The sequence below is a fragment of the Empidonax traillii genome, unplaced genomic scaffold (assembly GCF_003031625.1).
Source record: "Empidonax traillii isolate 1590-97213 ecotype Southwest subspecies unplaced genomic scaffold, ASM303162v1 scaffold438:size550143, whole genome shotgun sequence".
Taxonomy (NCBI): Eukaryota; Metazoa; Chordata; class Aves; order Passeriformes; family Tyrannidae; genus Empidonax; species Empidonax traillii.
Genome location: NW_020955631.1, coordinates 121474 through 129160, shown reverse-complemented (window position 1 = coordinate 129160; position 7687 = coordinate 121474).

Genomic DNA, 7687 nt, shown 5'->3' with positions numbered 1-7687 from the left:
AAGCTGAACTTTTGGAGGACGAGGTGGGACCTTACGGGATATTGCCAAGTACCAGAGTGACCCAGCCCTACAGATACAAGGGCAAAAAAAATGACCACTTCCTCCCTCCTCCGTCATCCTGGTTCCACCAAACAAATGCCTGACATTTATATCCCAAGGCCTTACCTATTCTAGAGTCAGCCAAATGATCAAAGATTAGAATAAAAATCATAGAGAATGTATTGTGCTTGTATTTTCCAATGCAAAGGGCATGTTACATTTTCATTAACCTAAGCAAATAATTTATGGATATGACATTTAAATTAAAAAGATTCAGATGATTAATACATAGAGAAAGATTCTGTTTCTGTGCTCTGTCACAGGCTTAAGGAAAAAAATGGCTCCAGGCCTGGCCCCATGACAGACTTGAGCACTGCCACCTTCCAGTGACAGCAGCTGAGCTGTGCATGCTCATTCCCTTTCAGTTTCAGTAATTTGTCAAGCATAGAAAATGTGTGTGTGTGTGTGTGTGTGTGTGTGTGTGTGTGTGTAAATGTATGCATTCCACAGCACAATCTTTTATCTGATCTTTCAAAATACGTCTCAGATTTGAAGGGGACAAGGTGAAAACTGTGAGACAGATGTTCATTCTTGGCTGCTACTAATTCTTTTTTATGTGTATGACAGTAAGGTAGCAGCATCACCAGCTCTATAATCCTGCCAATGCGCCTTGTACTTGGGGATAAATCAGCAGTCTGTGCCCATTCATTCCGTAGCCTTCCCTTCATAAGTAGCGGGGACGCAGTAAAAATGCAAATAGGGAAGGCTCTGTCCTCTGTGAAACTGTGTGGCAGCCACTGAGAATGGGCACCATTCAGGGCATCGGCCGGTGACAATCCTGTGCTGACCCGGGCTGTGTTCTGAAGAAATGTCAAAGAAGTTTTCTGTAACATCGTGGCCTCTGGAGCAATTCATTTCTTCGCATGTGGGAAATAAACACTTCCGTTGTTGTTTAACAGTACTTTGTAGTAAACAATAGGGAGCACCCTGGTGGAATAATTCACTTTTACTGTCAAAGCCGATGGAACTTTTGATATTTTGTTTACTTCGCTAGCCAGATGTTTCTATGAAAGCACTCTGACTGTAAAGTCAAAAGTATCTCTCCTTCCAATTCCCTACATTAATTTCACTGATAAATTATATTCAATACAAGAATCTGTCTTTTATGGTGACTTGACCCTAATTAACGTGGATGTCTTCAATGAATGACATTTGCAAGTTTTCCAGCTATATGCAGACTTATCATCATGATTGATTGCCCAAGCAATTTCCACAACAAAACTTTCATTACAGAATCTTTGATAAAAATCACAATTCTCTGGCAAGCTAATAATTTATGCAAATTAAATGCATCTTTATTTACAAGCTTTATACACTGTATCTGGCAAACGGGATAAGGAAGTTCCGTGTTATATCACTGAATACAGATCATGCAAGTAACTAAATCTTTAAACAGCCTTAAAGGAAAATTCAGGAAATCCTGGGCCTGCCTTATTAGTAGGTACCCTGCAGAAGTGTAGCAATGAGTTCTACCAGAGAACACAGCAAGAACCACACTATTTTCACAGGCAAACAACAACTTCACAGTCAAGAAAGTAGGATTACTTTCACATCCACCACATACTTGAAGATCACACTCATTACAAAGTTAAATCTATTTATAATGGGTCAGAAGAGTGATTAATTGTCAGTAACAGGATATATCTGAACCCGTGCCACTTTGTTGATGAGTACCAAGCACTGCCAGTCAAAATAGCAGGCATTCATTTCAGGCTCAGGATGCAAGACGTAAAAATTTCAGTTAGATCTTCACCCAGTGTTATTCCCTCTTCTTTGTCATTCACCCTCAGGAAATGGGTCATTCCCAGGTCAAAGCAATTATTTCTCAGAGGAACTTGTTTCTTTGGAAGAGCAATGAGAAGTTTCCAGCTAAACAGAAACAGGAGGCTTGTGCACCATGCCAAAGACCAGATCACAATAAACTGGAAGATGTTCTATTTTGTCAAGAAGTGAAAGTTATTTTCAGCTTTCAGCTACACCTCAGCATGCTCTACAGAAAAGAAAGCTAAAATCTGGTGTTACCTTCGTTGAAATACTGGCAGAGCTTATCCTGCCTAGGCTGCAAGACTAGCTAGTTTATTCTGATCTGGCCCTAAAAGCTCTCTACATTTACATCTGAGAGAAAGGAGAGAGAAAACACAAGTGTGAGGCACAGGGGAAGACGGCAATATCATCACACCCCACAATGAATGCAACCCATTTCTATTTAGATATGACCCCCTAGTGTCTAAAAAGCATGTGTAGAACTGCAACTGGATAGTACTTATGATATCATAAGTACTATTAGTAGTACCAGCTATCTACGAGGAGTCAACAACAGCATGTGCTCCACAACACTGCACAGCTTTGAGTCCCATGTAGTGGGGACTCTTGTATTTATCGCTCCTGTTAAACCAATTCGGCAGTCACTTCCAAACTGCTGCTGAACTGCATGTATTTTTTTTGCCCGTCACTTGAGCAGGCATTTTTAAAAGCCCAAGCACTAACCACCACACTAACTGTGGCATGACAAGGGGGTATTGGTCACGGGCCTCCTCGTGTCCTTGTCCTCAGAGGCAGCCTGCAGCCCAGCAGTGTTCTGGCAGGACAGGAATGACCACTGAGCAACTTCAGCCTTCATAAACCTTTGGGTTAATTAATAGTTAGTCAATGGTGGTTAGAAAACAGCTCCTGACTTATCCATGGGACCTGGACTGGTAACTCTTGTCCTGGATACATCCAGATGAATAACTTCCACATCCCTCTCCTACTGCCTCCCAAGGATGTCCAAAATGAACAACTGTTTTTCTTCAGTGCTTTCACAGAGCTTGAACTGCTGCCATTGCAACAGGTTCAGCATTTCACACCACTAATAGATGCTCTCTGTTAACACTGATGTCATTCCTACACACAAGACCAAATTTGGGCTGCTCAGGATGTGGTATGTGTGTTAGCAAAACACAAGCTCGTTACGAAAACAACATGAAAAGGGAAATACTGGGCAGAGGTTCCAATACTAATTGCCATTATCCAAATAGCCTGCTCAAAGGCTTGGCTGCTGCAAATGTTTGCTCAGGTATAGCCTTGTCCAGTAAGAGCAGCTTGACAGCTGACTCTCATGCAGGGACAAACGAGGCATCCAAGAGGAGCTACACAGATTTGAGTTTTTTCCCTATGCTTTCCTTTTATTTCTTGGCTCAAAATCTGGTTCTGAAGCCCTATCTTGAAAGCATTTTAAATTGATTTCACATGCAAACTCCTCTGCAAAGTTAAGGCCTCACATTTTTTTTTACTGTGAATATCCCTTTGCGAATTGATGTCAGCAGAACTGGCAAACAAAATGGATTAATCAGGACTGTCGTTGTCCAGGAACTGTCAATAGAAAATCGATCTTTAGGGCAGTAGACCGTTAAAAAAAAGGAGAACGTAAGTGTTATTAGCTTAGATGTGTAACCTGATTATATGGATCCCTCAATAGCAATTACTGTGAATATTTATCTGTTTTCCATAGTGCTCTGTCAAATACAATTTGAAGGAATAGTACAATCCCATTACACGAAATGATAAATGACTCAAAATAAAATAGGTTGGGCAACTAACACACTCTCTGCCCTATTGATTTGTATGTTCACAGCGTATACAGTCACTGATCTCATCAGCTGTTAAAGGTTTACTTAAATCTATATGACAACCACACATATTTAAGCATCTTGATTAACTGTCTGGTCCCAAGTGAAATTCTCTCTGCAAACGTCCCATTTAGTAGGGAAGAATGAACTGCCATTTCCAGTACAGAAGAATTCCCAAGACAAGGATACAGATGGGGGACAAAGACAACAAATACTTCTTACAGAGAGCACATAGCAGTGATGCCTGCCTTGCGATTATATTTAAAATTTGGAAGTATTTCACAGGCTCAGAGCCTGTATTTTTCAAACTTGAAGACATAGCAGAGAACCTGATACACAAATTCAAAATGGTGCGAGTGGATCAACAGGCTGAAAAAAAAGGAAAAACAAATGTAGTCACTCTATGCTTAGATTTTCTCCTGAGGGTTTTAACCTAGATGTTATTACAGTTGAAATTTAAACTAGATGAACCCTTCAAACTGGTTTGTTGCCCTGTCCTTTGGCTACTAAGCTGAGCATAATGCCAGACCTTCCAAAATGCACAAACACCATAACCATCAGTAGCCAGATGTTCCAATAGTTTCTAGTTTTCCAACAGCTCAGAAGGTTCTTGGTCCTTTGTACACCTTTAAATGCCTAGACTACAGCTCTTGTGTTCATGAATTCATTGCAGTTCACTAACAACCCTCCAGCAAGTGGGATCTTCTACCATACTTCATTGTCGTGGATGTGATTTCTAGATATTGAAATTAGAGAAAAAGCCAAGATTTTTTGTGATTAGTTGCAAAAACAAAGCAACAGGTCCCTACTGCTGGGCAGGAATTTATTTGAAGAGAAGCTTTTTCTTGCAAAAAACCATTCACGGTAACAATGAAGATGTATCATCCATTAAAAAAAAAAAAAACAAAAACAAAAACAAAAACAACCAACCACTTTTTTTTTTGCTTTTGAGAAGTATTTACCCATTATAAACTCATTAGCTTCTATCATGAAAAATTCATTAAGTGACTTTCAACCAACTCTTGTCCTTCACTAATTTTACAAGAAAAACAGGGAAAAAAACAGGAAAAAAAAGAAAGCTAACAAACAAACAAACAAACAAACAACCCCCCCAACAAGTTGCTCCTGGAGACTTTTCCACTTCTGGTGTATTTTACTCTTATTTGCATAAAGCCATGGATGGTGCTTATCTCTATATACAGTACTGGTAGTCCGAATCCAAAGCTACACACCACGAATCCTTGGACAGAATGCCAAAGCCGCCTCCTGCGTTGTTCTGCCGCACTCAGCTCTGGCAGTAGGTGTCAGCAGAAGCCAAGGAAGGGAGCCTTCCCACTCACCCCAGGAACACAGATGATACATCAGTGCTGCGGGGCACAACTACTCCGTCACTCTAATCTGACGCCTTTTAATCTGACTAATCAAATAAAGAAAAACGGAGGGTCCAGCTGCTGAACATCCTACATAATTTTACCACACTGAGCAAATAAGCAGGATGAGCTTTGATTACACCCCGAGACTTCAGTAGCATAGCAAGTGTGGTAGGGGAGTTCATACAACAGAAGCTGATATCAAGGAACACTGTGTGCTGGAGAATGATGGGATACCGTGATTTGCACATTGGGAACACGAGTACCAGTTCTGAGGTCCGGAATTCATCGTCCAGAATTCAAACAGCTGCAACAAAGTGGGGGTGAAGAGAAGACAAAGGAAAGATGGTATGACTTTACTATGGAGCACTGGATAAGGAAGATTCAGGGGATGTAATTTAAAGGGGAGGTTTTCAAACAAAATCATACTAAGGACCTTCATTACCGTCAAGTTCACAACTCAGATTAAGAGACATCTGCGGGTAAATGGGTTCAGTGAGAGAAAGCTCATTAACGGATAGAAGGTTTAGGAGAGATTCTGTCAGTATAGAAAACATAAGGCATCCTATAAGGGAAGGCTTTCTAGATTTGAATATGAGCAAATCTAGCTGAGTAAACAAAAATATCAAACAAGTTGCACAAGAAATCACATGAGAGCAAAAGAAGAACAATTAACTTCAATAAAATACCTTTCAAACTCTCTGTATTGCTAGATAATACTGCATGTGAAGAAAGTAAAAATAAAAAATCATTCTGAAAAAATCAGAGGTTACATGTGCCCAAACCATCCTGATCTAAGGAATAGTAAAGTATAGAAAAATCAGCTCGGTTAAACAATTACATTGAGCCCAAAACTACAAAAAAACCCAACCCAACAAAAAACCAAAACAAAACCATCCCACAAACGAACGAGGACATTCTGCAAGCACTCTGTTACAGTGAGGAGTGGTTGACAATGCCAGCCCAATATGGTCACCTATTTTCTCTCAGTGAGGGCAGGCCACAAATGTGAGAAGAAGTGACAGCTGCCTGATCTTGGCATTCATGAGTTTTGGTATCCTCTCACATTGCACCTTACAATCAAGCTGGCAGAAAATGCACTGATCTGATACTGCTGTGCTAGATAGAAAAGCCATGATTATAGCAAACTTATGTAACCACAACATATGCAGAGCAGCTGGTCACTACCAAACTGTAAAAGCATATCAAAATGAGGTTATGCAAGCATCTGCCCTCAGTCTGTTCATTAATTACATGCAAGATTATAGTTATTAAACTTGTGGGAAACACTAAGCTGGAAAGAGTTGCAAGCACTTTGAGGGAGAAATTTATAGTTAAAAATTATCTTGACAATCTAGTGAAATAAATAGGATTAGAAATCAGCATATATAATATTTTATTCTCACTTACAATCATAAGATAAAAGAGTAAATACATTAGAAGCATTCTTCAGAAAGGATCAGAGCAACAGTGAATCACAAACTGCTTGTGAGTCAGCCATGTCATATTGTTATGAAAATGCAAAGCCTCTTAGAGGATTCAGAGAATGAGTGTCACAGGTAGACAAAAGGATCAACATGGCAACTTGCAGCAAGCACAGTGTGTGTTGGTACCTCATTGCAAGAAACATGAGAATCAACAGATAAAAGTCCAAGCAAAATGAACAAGAGGCTGAGAAAAAGAATGGATGTCCTCCTGCAAGAGCTAGGTGACTGAGGCAGGTATCACACACAGGCTGGAAGTAAGAATCAAGGTCTCAGTAAAGAACAATGATACAGAATTACAGAATATAAGAAAAATATGTTAGAGATAATACTACTTCATGATAAATAGTCTGCTCTATTCACAAACCATTTCTATCTTTCTATTTGTGTCCATGATTGATAAATCCACTCTGCTAATGGTTTTGTTCAGCTCTTGTTTATACCAGGAGCAGCCAGCCCAGTGCTCAGGATGAACCGTGAAATCTGGCAGAACGCTCCTGATAAAAACAAACAAAACATGCTGACTATGCTGAAAACTAGAAAAAAATCCTAAAATAAGACTTTGAGAAAAAGAGACTGAGAGCTTACCTTCCTGTATGTGTGTTACCAAAGCTGAGTTTCATCTAATCCCTACTTTAAATATTGTGCCTTGGTCACTCCCTAGGACTCCAGACACTTTCCAAACAGACTTTTTGTGAGCAGCCATCTCCTATCATGTGTGCAAAAGGATTTCTCACAAACTTTGAGCAGCTGCCACCAGCAAAGAAGTTACTTCAGAAGCAGATAGCTACTGGTGTTTTAAACATGCTTTATGGACAGCAAATCCATGTACCAGTTAGTCAGCACACCTGGGACAGCAGATCCTTGTACCAATTGGTCAGCACATCTGGGACATTAACTCTATCCTTCCTGCTGGAGCTCTGCAAGAGCTGATTACAGAATGGATATTATCAGAATAGAGTTGCAGCACACTGAAACCCCAGGGTTTAGTAACGCAGATACCTCTTCTTCACTTGCCCAATTCAGCCATCCTTTCATTGCACAGCCATTGTATTTCACTGCACTTATTTCTGTGAGTTTATTAAAAAAAAAAAAAAAAAAAAAAAAAAAAAAAAAAAAAAAAAAA